The sequence below is a fragment of the Falco naumanni genome, chromosome 3, assembly GCF_017639655.2.
Source record: "Falco naumanni isolate bFalNau1 chromosome 3, bFalNau1.pat, whole genome shotgun sequence".
In the NCBI taxonomy this organism is placed as follows: Eukaryota; Metazoa; Chordata; class Aves; order Falconiformes; family Falconidae; genus Falco; species Falco naumanni.
The window spans coordinates 87,469,590-87,485,215 of NC_054056.1; positions in this window are offsets into that span (position 1 = coordinate 87,469,590).

Here is a 15,626-nt window from a genome sequence, read left to right on the forward strand (position 1 = left end):
TTAACTTTCTATATTTGGACTGTACAGCAAAATACTTGCAAGAATGTGTAGAATCCACTTAATCCTGTATGTAACAAATGCCAGATTTCTTTATCAGTTAATAATGAATCCAACAGCAGATTATGTGCTATAAAATTACAGTTTGGATTTCAGTAAGTGTGCTTGTCCTTGTGTTGATTATTGCAAGTTGCTTCCATTCAAAGTAAAAGAAGAACAGATAAAATTGCATCTTCAAAGTTTTAAATTTCAAAATAGGCAAGTATTCACTATTCATGTAAACGCAAGTTAACTGAACTGAAAAAGTCCATGCACTTAAATGAGGAAAACTTACAGAATCATAGAATCATAGAATGGTTTGTGTAGGAAGGGACCTCAAATATCATCTAGTTCCAACCCCCCTGCCATGGGCAGGGACACCTTGCACTAAACCAGGTTGCTCAAAGCCCCATCCAGCCTGACCAGGAACACTTCCAGGGATGGGGCACCCATAACTCCTCTGGGCAACCTGTGCCAGGGGCTCACCACCCTCACAGTAAATAATTTCTTTACTAATCTAATCTAAACCGACCCTCTTTCAGTTTAAAGCCACTAACCTTTGTTCTGTCACTACACGCCCTTGTAAAAAGTCCATCTCCAGCTTTCTTGTAGGCCCCCTTTAGGTACTGGAAGGTCTCCCCACAACCTTCTCTCTTCCAGGCTGAACAACCCCAACTCTCTCAGCTTGTCTTCATAGGAGAGGTGCTCCAGCCCTCTGATCATATTTGTGGCCTCCTCTGGACTTGCTTCAATAGGTTCATCTCTTTCTTGTGCTGGGGACCCCAGAGCTGGACACAGTACTCCAGGTGGGGTCTCAAGAAAGCAGAGCAGAGTGGAGAATCACCTCCCTTGACCTGCTGGTCATGCTTCTTTTGATGCAGCCCAGGATACAGTTGACTTTCTGGGCTGCAAGCACACATTGCCCGGTCATGTTGAGCTTCTCATCCACCAACACCCCCAAGTCCTTCTCCTCAGGATGGTTCCAAATCCATTCTCTGCCCAGCCTGTATTTATGCTTGAGATTGCCCCAACTCATGTGCAGCACCTTGCGCTTGGCCTTATTGAACCTCACAAGGTTGTCATGGGCCCACATCTCAAGCTTTTTCAAGTTTCCTCTGGATGGCATCCCTTCCCTCCAGCATGTCAGCCACACCACACAGCTTGGTGTCACTGGCAATCTTGCTAAGGGTGCACTCAATCCCACTGTACATGTCACTGACAGAGATGTTAAACAGTGCTGGTCCCACTAGAGACCCCTGAGGAACTCCACTCATTACTGGTCCCCACTTGGACATTGAGCTGTTGAATGCAACTCTTTGAGTGCAACCATCCAGCCAATTCCTTATCCACCAAATGGTCCATCCATCAAATCCGTGTCTCCAGTTTAGACACAAGCATGTTTGTGAGGGACAGTGTCAAATGCTTTGCACAAGTAAAGAACTTACTGTTTTTTAAAGCAAAAACTTCTAAAATCTAAGAAACTTATACTGCAAACCGCATGTTGCTTGATGATGAATAATGACCAAAAAGGCTGTTGGGAGTAAATGACAGTAAGAAATTGAAAGGCAAATCATTAGCCAAGAAAATTGTATCTCTGATGTCAGAGATCATTTAAGTACAGTGAATTTTGTCAGAGAAGTCATGTCAATTTTTACTTTTGAAAAAAATACATAGTGGATGGAAAATCGGCCATGAAAAAGGAAGATAGAGAAGAAAGAAATGCAACTTCTATGCAATCAGGATGAGGCAAATATAATCTAAGTCCATGATATAAATGAATGCCTCACTTTCAATAAGGATGACTGAAGAACATGACTGCAGATGAACAAGGACTGATAGGAATATATATATGTGAGAATGAAAACTATCATTAACTGAGATGGTAAATTAAGTAGGACAGTAGAGCAAACTCCATCCAGGTGAAGGAGTTGTCTCTGCTTCAGAATACTGAAAAGATTGGCATAATAAATTGCAACACTTCCGTTATGAACACTATTTAACAAGATCTCCTGAAGATGGCATCCTGCCTTTCTAGGAGAAAATCCAACAGGAAGGTTGGAAGTGATAAGACCATCTGATATGCAGAAGTGGTTGCACTACTGAACCATACCTGCACTTCGCACAAGCAGAAGCGCTTACACAGAATGTTAGCTGTATGGGAATTCTTAAAGGAGGTCTCACTTACTGGGCTAATTATCCAAGCCAGAGGTTTACATTAACACGTGCTTTTGCAATTCTGTCATGCCATCAGTAAGCAGAACCTGTAGTAGGTGTTAGGAAAAAATATGCCTTTGGTGAATTTGAGTAGCACACTGTCACTCTTTTACTGTTACTAATATTTCACAGAAGATCTGTCAGAAAACTTTTGAAAAACTCAAAAGTCCTTCCTGGAGTTAGACCAGCTTCCTCACTGGGCTAGACCAGAAAGACCATGGGGCAGTTGTCTCAGGCCTGTATGATGGTGATAATAAAGCTTTATTGCATTAAGATTTTTAATTCTTCCAATTCCTCCCAGTATTTTTTTTTTTTTTTACTGACATTCCCACTATTCATGGGAAATGAAATGGAAATGGGAAAAAAATGCAAACATCCTTACTGAAAACGGAAGGACGCGTCTTCTTGCTGGACTTGTAATGTTCCTCTTCCACAGCCCACACGGTGGAGCCAGTTCCTCAGCAGTCACTCTCCAGACATCCCTTACAGCTAACACGAAGCCCGAGCTCCTGCACGGTGCAAGTTCGTCTAGTCCAGCAAGAGTAACTAAATAAGCATTGAAACAAATGCCGTTTATCCAAGTTATTATTGAGCTATAAGGGCCTGTGTTTAAATAAATAAATATTGATAGTAATAGACTGGTACCCATTTCAATCTATAAAGCTTTCATATTTTGCCTGCATGTTTATTCATGCAAAATCTACATATATAAGTGCTTTTGCTTCTGTAATCTGAGAAAAGTCCAGCTAATTCCATTATTACAGTTCCAAGGAATCCTATCATAAGGTAAGAGGAGCTACAGATTAAAATCTCCCACTGATATGCACCAAATTGCTTGCTGATTTGAGTAATTACAAGACCAGGACTGCAGGACACATCACCCTCCACACTAGCGATAGCCTGCCTGACTAGCTCTTTCAGTCTACACCCCCCTTTTCTCTCTGCACATGATGTCTCAATCATCCTTCATGGTTATGGTAATTTCTTCACTGAACTAACAAACTAAGACATTTCCATTAAAGTTTGCTTCTTTCAGAGAACAGTGATTTTTTTTTTTGTCTTAACACTGCAGGTTGCCAGCCATTAAGCCCTAATTTAAGAGCTCTCACAGTGTTGTGCATTGTCTGTGTAATAAATCTCTTTGGAGAAAGAGTATAATCAAGAAATAATTTTTCTTCTTAAGATATCATTGAGCAATGGATGGCATCAGTGTCTGCAGCATACCTAAATTTACAGCCAAACAAATGCTACTGACCCTTGAATAAAGAGATGAAAGATGATTTGTTGCCCAACAGTATGTAAGACCTATAATTGAAACACTGATTTCATTGTCTGTGTTGGGAAAGGTAGGGGATGCAAGTTTAGAAACAATATTTTCCAAGCCTAAAGACTTAGAACACTTTACTATAATTGCCACCAATGAAAAATTCTGAAAAAGGCATGGAGTCAGTGTAATCTAAATAAAGTTGAGGATATGGAACATGTCTTCTGCCTTTAAGGTAGTAACTGTGGAAGCACTTAGATTTAAAAGAATACAGTAGAGTATTAATTAACAGGGATATAGTTATGTTCTTATATTGATGTCCATCGTCAGCCTATTTCAATGCCACCCTAAGAAGTACCATAAAATATTTTTAAAGTTCCCAACCAGAGTTCCTATATGTGCTTCCTGTAGCCTTAAAAACAAAAAATCATAATATTTGCTGTCTATACAGGTATCTACTTGTTCTCTTAGAGGTGATGGGGAGCAAAAGCCTAATGCAGAGAATCCTGCCTGGCAGTTCTTTATAAAAGCAACTTCTTGCTTGTGACCTTTTACCCAGGGATATGACCTGAGTTGCACATATTCCGATCAACTTGAACTTTTAATAGTTAATATTTAACAGTTTAAAATAATTAAAATTGTATTAGTTAAATTCAGTAGAAGTGAACATTGCCAGTCAATAGTTATTTTCAGAAACCTGACAAAATCTGCTGCTCATGCTACTTTGCCGAGCTCAGCTGACCTAGTTACTCTTTGCCACCCGTGCTAGAAGCATGGTGTTCACTTGTCACAGGACCTGACTGACGGCTTAGCCATTTTTAAATACTGGTATTCACTTGCTCTGTAATTCTCTAAATGCTGAACAAAAAGCAACACTACATTTGTGCTCTTCTTTATTATTATTATTATTTCTTTCTTGTTGTATTGAAATGTCTTTAATCAGGAAATGAAGTCACACGATTCAGAAAAGATTTGCCTGGAACAGCTTCGCAGTAGCATCTAGGTAATACTACATGTAGAACCATAAAACTTTAAGTTAAACAGTGGGTCCATTTCTTTATATTTGCATTTTTATCTTCATATTACAAAATTGTAAGGTCCAGTTCATAATGCACCTGTTCAAGTAAGTAGCCTCTTCATTTGGCAATATTTACTGTGACTGAGCTGTTGAATAGAAAACATCCCTTAAAACTTGTTGCCCGGATAGACATCATGGAAGTAAGTGCATGTATTTCCATGTCAGCAAGGGAACTCAAGAATACCTTATGTGGCAGGAAAATAAGTAAATAAATTCCATTTATGCATGCATAGAGAAAAAATTCACAACTGCTAAATAAACATGATAGCAATGCATGGTTATAATGCGTCAGAAGAAGGCAAGCTGTTGAATGTCTCCTTGCCTCAGCTTCTGACTCACTGTCTGGTCTGTCTGATGCACAAAAAATGTCAAGCTTCCCTAGTTGGAACTGGTGGAAGTAATATGTGAGAACATTCACATAATCTTTAATGGGGATATGGAGTTTCACCAAACGGCCCAGATGGATAGGGCACAAGGCAGCATTACCTGCGGAAAGCTTTCCCATCTACTCCTTGGCACTGGGAATCTCTGAATAATCCATCTGCGTTGTTAGTGTTTGTTGGAATTTATGACCTGATCCTATTTTTTGCTGTCACTATATGGACACTTAGTTAAAGCATACAAACAATGCTACACAACTCCATTTGGAATATGCCCTGGGTTGCACCTGGGGAAGGAAATGGCATGGCCCTCACCATAATGGACGCTAAATCCAACTCCATACACACAATTACACTGGCCACAGCCCAAAAGGGTCTCTCCCTTGTTTCCAAAATAATCTATGGCTCAGTGTTATGTATCCAGCATCAGGCTTCGCTGTGGGCATGGTTCCCCCTCATGCTTCTCTACCTACATGTCCTTGATAAGATCTAGAGTGTTTTAGCAGTCTGTCTCAATGGCTTTCTGTCTTACCGCTTAACTTGTGCCAGGGTTGTTTCCAGTAACAGGCTCTGTTCTAGAGTTTGCTCTCATAACTTTTCTCTTTTTTTTTTTTTTTTTTTAATTTGGCAGGATTTTGGGGGGCCCTTCCATCATCAGTCTTTTATGCTTTCTGTCTTACCTATGTCTGGTCTAGAAAATCATGCTTTTCTTTGCACCGGAGATAGTCACTGCAGGCTGCAAACGGTACTGGCAGAGCAAATGTGGACTTGGACTTTTTTGTACAAGCAGTCTACAAAAGTGTTGCCAAACTTGTTGGAGTACTTCATGAGCTCCCTGCACTAAGCAGCAGTCTGGCTGACCCATCTCGTGAGCATCAGGTAGACTTTTGCAGATGAGATCTTTCTACAGAAATGCATGTTTCTCGTTTATCTTGCATTACCATCACCACTACTGTAGTTATACAAGCCATTATCCCAAACTTAATGCAGCCTTCTGCCCACCTAGTAATACACTTCTTCAGCATCTTTTGGTTGTTCAGTTTATGTATATTCAATGAAGCAAACCTGTTCTCTTTGACAACTAAGCATGGGTGGTGTGTGTGCATGCACATACAGAAGCAAATATTTTCCAGGGCTTTGAAAGGAATTGAAAGGTAGCAGGCAAAACAATGCAGTCGACAGAAACGGCTGGATGGCATTCAGAAAGTATCCAAATGAGCTCACAATTATGTGTTGTAGCTGCATTGCATTGCAAAGTGGGTAGATGGGAACATATGCTGAAATATGGCAAGTGTTTACCCAGCGTTCCAACTAAGACTGCCAACACATTTTTAACATTCACCTAGATGTGTTTACTTGGGTTTTCTTTCCTAGTTCATCCACATATTAAAAATCCTTACCTAAGAATGTGACAAAATTAATGATGCCAACTAAACTGGTATTTTTTCTTGTTTCAGTATGAATTTTTGTTCACGTGGACTTTTAAATAACGTAAGTGGTGGAGCAGAGTATGCCATAGCAGCTGTGGGATTTTGCAGATGAGTAGCAATAAAGATAGAATAAATCCTGGCAGAAAGGTATTTTATAGAGCTATACACTTGTAGTCTGTAAGTATCAGATCCTGTACTTTGACAACAGAAACTGTGGGAAAAAACAGGAATTGTGTCATAATAGTAACATAATTTAACTCAGTAGGGTGGTTTTTATTTTGGCAGACAAAGATCTGGCTGTTAATAGGTTTCCATTCATGCCTACCATGTTTTCCATAGTCTGGCACGAATTTCAGTGAAGTGGAAGGCATATGACAAACTGGCTTCTTGGCTGTGACATGTCGCACCAACTATGGCATGCTCAATGAAAAGCACTGTGTGAATGTCTTTTGCACACTGCCAGGCGTGCTATGCACAATCAGCTGCAAAACAATATGGTGTGTTCTGCAGCTTTTTTTGTTGTATTATTTTCCACAAATTCCTAATTAAAGTAGATGGTATGTTATACTAATATTTGTACTAGGCACAAAACAATAATTCTAAAACTGTTCCGTAATATGGTGCAGTTGTTCTGCAGTCAGGCACTAAAGTGAAACAGAATTAAAGCAGGCATATCTTAGCCTGCTGTACTGACTGAATAAACGCAATGCACTCAGCTTCTTGCCTGTCGAGTCCTGCAGGCCACTAACTGTCTTCCCAGCCCTCCACTGTACTCACATTTATTCAATGTTTTTCTTGTACTAGCAGGCTCAAAACTGGACTCCAGAACCAGTTGCACGAGTGTTGAAGACGGGGAAATTGCCACTCACATCGGCCTGCTTGCTACGCTTTCGTTAATGCAGTTCAGCGTGTACCACAGCAAGGGCAGACCACTGGCTCATGCTCCATTTGTTGTCCACCAGGATCTCCATGTCCTTTTGCACAAAGGTGCCGGCCAGCCAGCCAGCCACTGGCCAGTCCTGGTGCAGGGAGGCTGTTCCTCCCCAGATGCAGGACTTTCTTGGCACTGCCTTTGTCATACTTGCAGCTTCTGTCTGGGTTCCTCTGGATCACAGCTTGTGATTGCATCCTTGAACTTGCTGAGGGTGTGTTTTGTGCCACTGCTCAGGTCATTAAAGTTTTGCTAGCAAATCAAACAAATTAAATTTCAGTCCAGCAGAGTAATGGATACTCTACTGGACTAAATCTTGTTCATAGTATCTAAATAAGTTGCTATCTCAATTTCATTTAAATTAGCATAATCTCTTTAATTTACCTCTTTCTTTTTGGTCATATGCGTACAAAATTTCAAGGATGGGGGCTCTATGTATACTGGAGGATTGTACCAATGTATTACTGCTCTTACTGGACATATTTATTGACCTTGCCATTGGCTCTTTTCACCTCCCCATTCACAGGCATTGTAAGCTGCCTTCCTTTTCTCCTTTCTGTTTTACAGACTCCCAGCAACCAGCCTATTTTCTATCATGCAAATAATTCTTGTGCCACAAATCTTTTTTCACCTTTTTCTTCACTGCTGCCCCTTCCTATTCAGTTCTCTTTCTCTTTTCTGCTTGCCCCAGGCATCTATATCAGTCTCTGTTACCCTTTTCCCATACTCGGCTCCCATTCTCCTTCCAGCAAGGGCTCCATATGTCCCTTGCCCAGGCTATTCTCCCTGCCACAGAATAGAGACTTCATATCTCTCTTCTTCCTTTTATCTCCCTCTTCTTTTTTCCTGCTCAGCCAATAAATCACTCAGTGATTTATCAGTAAATATGCCTAAGTGGGAAGATGAATAGGGAAAACAATGTTTATAGCTGGGCAGTACGGTATTAACTGGTGTGACCAGCTGGCTGTTTATTTGATCTGCAGAAAACTGCAGAGGTATTTAAGCTGCTAGAGTGCTGTGGTGCTACCCATTCCACAGTTATCGCATTACTTCCAAGCAAACAGAGAAAGAAATGTCATCAAGATGATGTCATAATGCTTAGCCAACTGGCTTATGTGATGCTAATCCCAACACATTTTTGAAATATGCTGCAGTTCTGAAGTTGGATCTTTCTAGGCTAGTTTTAGGCAAGCTTATGTATATAAGCATGTACTAAAATGCCTCCCTTTTGTCACCACGACATTTCCCTCATATTTTTATTCTAGTGCATACATGTATTTTTCTGATTTACTAAATAACATGCCTAGTGGACAAAGACCTGTAACACTAGCTGACCAGCAGTTCAGTAAGAGGGCTTTCTGGTAGCTAATAATACTAAGATATTATCCCCTTTGGATGTTTGTCATGTATAGATATGAGGCTGAAATGACACTTTCTGGCTAAATCTTTTTGAAAAGCAGTGCTTCATTCAGTCCCTTAAAAGATCATGACATTGTCAGCAGCAATATCTTTTATTATTTTTGAAGATAAAATATGAAATCCTTATGGTATCATTTCTATCTACATTTAATCATCAATACACTACTACGTTCAGTTGCAATAATGAAATGACAAATGGGAAAATATTGTCTATTTAATATTTCTTAAGCCAATTACTTTTCTGGATGTCACCAGCTGATTTTCAAGTTGTGTGTGTGTGTGTGTTATATTCAATAACGGTCAAACAACTGAAGTATTTGAGCATCTTTCTTTCTTCAAGAAAAATAATAGATAACTTTGCCAGCTTTCTTTAGAAGCAGCTGTTAGCCGTTCTTCTGAAGTATGACTTCACTGCTGTCTTCTGGTGTTCCATAAAATATCCAGAGGACCTTCAGCTCTCAAATTCTCTCTGTTTAAGCTGTTATCTACACTTACCACCAAATTCACACTTAAAGGCTCTGGATACAATCTCTGAAGACGGTGTGAAACACCTGCCATAGTCTCATTGCTTGCAATTTGGGAACCACAAATAGGTTGGATAATTTTCCCATAGATCTCTTACCTGTTCCTTCTGCTCTGTATTCCTTTTTGTACATACTATATTCAAAGGTTATTTGGGGGGTAAAACAGATGTAAATGGGTGAGTTGGCATTCTCAGTCTCTTGCAGAAGCAATTCAGTATTACAAATATAGATACAGCTCTAGAGAAGTAAGCATGGCCTTAGTAAGCATAGCCTTTTGGCAAAGGCTCAGCTCTTGAGAGCAATGATTTTCCATTGCCGCATTTGCCCTCATACAAACAGCGTAGGTATGAGGAGGAAGAGGCAAAGAGAAAAGGAAAGAATTAATGCCTGGGAAAAAAATGTTTGAATTAAACACGCAGTATATATCAGTGTTTATACGAATAAGACAAAAGTGGGATCAGGGTATACTATGTAAGTGGCAGCATGTGAAGAAAGATAAACCTGATCTTGGAATTGCTAATGATCTTCTTCATAATGGAAGAAGGCCTTTTTCTGCTTTAATAGTGGACTTTCTCAATCTTTGTATTTCTTTCTTCACTTAGTTCTGAAAATAAAACATGCAAGGAGTAAGATTCTTTGAATGAGAATCCTGTAACAACCTAATGCAGCAGGAATTCATTCTTCCTAGACCTTACAGTACCACAGAAATCTCTCAAGCTTTACTCTTTTTTTTTGTGAAAGGAGGCTGGCATTTACATTAATGTCTGTGGTTATACATTAAAAGTCTTTTTGCTAGCTCTGTAATTTGACCCGCTGTGTGTCTGGCTAGTGCCATAGCTTGATAGCTTCTTTCTCATGTTCTAAATAAAATGTCAATATGGGAAATTTCTGTAGTTGGAGATGAAAGCATCTTAGTTGCTGAGATTTCTGTGAAATATGTGAATAACTCAGAAGATTAAATACACCTTTATATTTATAATGAAAGCAAATTTATACATTCTGATTTGATGAGTTTTGGAAATGCATATGTCTAAATCCAAGAATGGATATAAAGTATGCTACAGAGAAATATGCTGGTTTTTATGTGATTTTTATGATTTTGAATGTACATAGCCTTTTATTAAAACATTTTCTGTGCATGTCCTGTACCTAAATTCAGAATAAGCTTCAAGTAGTTTCTTCATCCCTTCTGACAAAGCCCTAGTTTTGATGGTGATTAGTATTATGTGGAAAAATATCTAGCTGAAGTATGAAGTCCAAATATATGTATGAGAAGTGAATATAACTGCCCAATCTAAATCTCTTGGCCAACTATGTGCCTTTGCCTCTTTGAATGGGAATTATTGTACTTGTTCAAAATGAGACTACATACTCTTGGGTTAATAATCTTTTGTTTTATGCATCTTTAAGAAGTGAATAATCATGAGGGATGGAAACAATATTAGGCGTGATAGTCTGATAGTCAAGGATCTTGCACTAATTCCTGGTCTCTTGAGCAAAGCCTAAATAAAGTAATTTGGGAGGATCTGCTATGTCAGGATTGCTAGAAATACCAACCTCCTCCACTCTCTGCAAGTGAGTTACAAAACATGAGCAAACAACCTCTTATCTATTTCTGGAAATCAGTTTTGTATCTTTGTCCCCACCACCATCAGCAGCATCAAGGTTTTGGCTGATGTATCCTCACAATTGCATATCTACCCTCCCACCATGTTGCTCAGAGTTTTTAGTTTACTGACACAGAAGATACTTTTGTTGAGCATATCTCCATGACACCTAAGGAATGTGGATTCATGCTGCACTTGTCTCTCACTAGATGTACTGCAGAACTATTTAAGTTTTGATATATTTCAGTTCTTCTAAAAAGGTAGGTTAATCAGTTAATACCAAGGATTGAGAATAAGTTGTTTGTGTAAGTTTTAGAAAATTATCCTGGTAAACTTAATACTTAATCACCTGTTTAACATTTGACTAGCCATTTTCACTTTAGATGTACAGTTTAAGGTCAATGTAAACTAAATATAAATATAAACTATACATTAGTGGAGAGGAGCCACCAAATTGTGGCAATCTCATGGCAGATGTTCAGATTTTGCCTTTATGAAGAGATGAGGTCAAATTCTTACTGTTCTAAGCCTCAATGTCAGAGCACACATGAGCAGATTGCTCCACTCTTGAATGGAGACCTACATTTCAGCACATATATGTTGTCTGGGTAATACTTACAGTAACATTGTAATAGCTATCTAGATAGTTTATAGATAGATAGATAGCTATAAACTAGAAAGTTTATATGATCCTGTGTGTTGAATTTGCCTGTTTACTTTTTAAATGGATAGATGTTGTCTGGTGAATTTTAACCTCACTTCTTGACTGCTTTTCATCTCTGAATCTGACTGTTTTTCTTAAAATCAATTTTAAATTAGTGACCAAGTCTGTCGTAAATTTGTAAATCTGACTTTACCATTATCTGCAGCAGCAGTAGATTTAATTAGTTACAACACACAGACAGGATCACCAAATTGTGACCTGTGGTCTGCCCTGAAATAAATGTCTGTATCTCATTGAGAAACAAGGACAAAAAACCTTTTTGGGAGTCAAGGTTCTAGTGATGTTTTGCATGGGATGAATCACCAGGAATCCTGGAATCCTATTTCTAACTGTCTCATTATTCTGCTTTGTAATTATGAGCTACTCTCAGTGCTCCTGACTGCCTACCTGCTTCTCATCTGTCTCACAGGCCTCTGAAGAAAGCTTTATTAGATGTTTATACAATATCTAGCAAGATAGGTCCTTTGACTGCTACTGTTATATAAAGAGCAAATACCAACAATAATAACTCTATGACCTAATACAATCTATAAACATATGTGCAGAAAATACACATTTTCAAAAAAAACCAAAAAGCCTCGCTGGGATCCAAAGGTATTATCTTTTGTTGTCAAATTAAAACCATCCTCTTTAAAATGTAATGTTAGTCTTAGCAATACATGTAGAGAAAATCTGTGGTATAGGAATGAAAACCCTGAAAGACTAATCAGAATTTCACAGGGAAGGCAAATATCTGAGCATTTTGCTCATTGAAATATCAGTATTTTGGGGAGAAGATTTGTTCAAGTGCCCTAGATATCACATAGAAAACATGTTTATATGTACAATATATGTGCTTATTTTACTTCAATAACCTAAAATATATTATCCAGTACTTCAACAACGTTTATTGACATATCGCCTGAAAATGTACTTCATTGAATCCAGCAGCCTCTGAGTTGGAAATATAGCTGAGTATATTGTGGTCTGTGGCAGACTGGGATATGTTTTTGTCCAATGGTGAATAGCACTTTGCTCTGTGAAAGCTTTTTCACTTCAGCCTCTACTTTAGGCCAAATTTAATTTTGACTGTTGTCTTCTATGCCATCTGTGTATAAACTTAAAATACTTCTCTATAACGTGCAGGGAACTTAGGCCATGTTAGATAATGAAAAGCCCAGCAGACCTTTAAGGTCATTCTTTTACTGGAAGAGCAGATCACCCACTAGTAAGGCCAGTTTTTTTAAGAGATTCTGCTTTTCTGAGAAGGAAGCTCGTTAAGTATTTCACCTGCAGAGAGGCACTGACACAGTGTCAGGCTGGGGGAAAGCAGGGAAATCCAGAGCAAAGGGGTAAGAACACTGTCTGAAAAGAGGAAGAGATTCAGAGAGGAAGAAGACAGGAGGAAGTCTCCTGTCTCATTTGGTACTCTTGATGACCCTCAAATCCCACAGAAAGAGAGCTCAGTGAAAGCTGATACACATAGGACATCTTTCCCCACTCCCACCCCTCCCCTCAGAAGTAACTTACTTGATTTAAAGGTCTAAGTTAAGGTGTTTACAGTTAAAACTTTTTCTTAGATTACTTCTTCCTTCCTCCCACAGTCCCTTTTAGGCTGTCTAAATACCAAGGAGTTCAGAACAAACAGTGACTGGAAAAATACAATGTGTGTCTTAGAGCTCAGGACAGAAAGTTCTGTATCTACTAAGTCTTCCTACTCGGGCAGTAAAGCACAACCTCAAATTTGTCCATTTTAGTAGGTGTAAAAGATACAGTGTTTTATATTACATATGACTATTTATTAAGAAAACTGGGTGAGGCTATAACTTGTCCTTAGAAATTACTAATTGCTCTAAAACAATGGAAGTAAACAACTATTGCGGGTGGGGTTGGGCTTTCCCCCCTCTTTCTTTCTTTCTTTACTGTTACCCTTATAATCAAAATATTCCTTTCAAGATGTGGGTAAGTAAATATCAGTGAAAAGCATTAATCATTTCTCTGAGTGCAATTACAGATAGTGGGAAAGAGTGTTGAAGAAGACTAGCTTTAAATGAATTAGTACTGATATTGAAAAAACTGTGGTAGCTAAGGCAGTGTGTTAAAACTGTCCATGCTGAGCTTCAGCTTAGTTCATATATTCTTTCAAAATACTCTAATCCCTGTTTTTGCCTACCTGTGATGTTTGCTAGTTTCCCTACACCTTTCATGGCAGATCTTGTTGGTAATGATGCCTCTCCTCCTTGTGGGAGTCTTCCAGGATTTGGCATACATAAGTGATGTCTTTATGCACAAAACTGGTTTGTGTCCAACCAGGCTTATAAACTACCTGCCTTGTAGTTTATATGACACTGGTATGATTCCTGTCCTGATGTGGATGTGAAGTTGTGATAGGCCTTCAGATTTGATTGGGGGAGTTTTAATGATTCTGTGATGTAGTCATAAAATATTTTTTAAAAAGCATTCTGGAAGGAACTCATCTAGAACAGCCCCTGTTTAAAGCAGAATGAATTTAAAAGATTATATCAGATCAGATCAGATTAGATTAGATTAGATCAGATTAGATTGACTAGGGCTTTGTCTTCTTGCCATCCTTCTTCTGGCTGGACAACGAAGTTCTTCTGGTGGGTGCAGGGCACATATTGGAAAACTGGGGAGAATGTGGGAGGCTTTCTATGTGGCAGGTGAGTCCAACTAATCATCATCAATACATGAGCAGAGGCAGCACCAAAACTCCATTTCTTATTTCTTTTCCTCTCCTCTTCCCAGAGACATTTTTTCATTATTGTTTCCCTGATTTAACAAAAATTTGGTTTTCAGGAGCAAATTTATGAAAATAAACTGAGAAACTGGAAAAAGTAAAGAGAGCTGGGTTCCATCTGAGCAAATGTTGGACTGGAAATAGAGGTGCATGGTCCCGGGCTACTACAGGTAGGCTATGGTCATGTTTGCAATACAGCTCCATCTGCAAGTCTGGCAAGTGTACTGAGTCACTGAGAGATGCTCTGGATTTGGAGATTTGTCTGTGGGTCACAGCAGTGAGAATATGTTGGGAAATAGAAGTGAAAATTGAGAAAGAGGTGGGCAATAGTAGGTGCTCTGTAGGGCATAAAAACATAGCTCCTGTATACCTTGTTCATGTCTCCACTTTTAATATTGCAAAGTTGCTGAAATACCTTGGGAGGTTCCAAACCTTTATCTGTTATCTTGCCTCAATTTTTTCATGGCACAGGAATATGTAATTGTTCCTTGGCTAACATTGCTCATTGGCTTCAATAACTAACTCTTCTCATTCCTTGGTGTTTACCTCTCTGATGATGCATATATACAGACAGCTGTCATTTCCCCTGTTACCATTTGTTCGCTATGCAAAGCACACTAAGCTTTTATAGTCTCCTCTTGTAAAAGAGGCTCTTTAGTTCCCTTGTCTCCCCTACACCTGTTCCAATTCATCCTAATTCAGATTTATGAGGATGAGAGACCTGTTTCAGAGGAGGTCATACCAGGGTCTCTCCAGCACCAGTGACATGCCCCTGGTTTGTGCCTGTTTATTTGTGAGCCGTTCCTGCCTGGTAATACTTACTGACATTTTATCACCAACGAATCCCACTCTTCCTCCTTCTCTTTCACTGCCACTTCAGAGCAGAAAAAACATTATCAGCCAAGACCACGATTCACAAGATCCCTGCGTTGCACTTTCTGCTACTAAACTTCACCCACTGTGGTTTACACAACGTTCAGGGGTACCAAACTTTTCTGTATGACAACCCCATGCTTCCAACTGCACCACTTGCATTTTGCTTTAACCAACTTGTACTGTTGTCCCCACTTACTACTATCAAATAAAATCATCTCACTTCTTCTGAGATAGAAAGTCTACCAAATTTTAAATCACAATAATTCACCTTTCAGTCCATCATCCTGTCTTCTGCCTAGTGAGTCCCTCACCTGTTTTATGCCACCAGTACTAACCTCTGTCTTCTCTAACTCATCTGGTAATTTCCTATGTGTGCGAATAACAAATATTTTTTAGGCGTCTATGT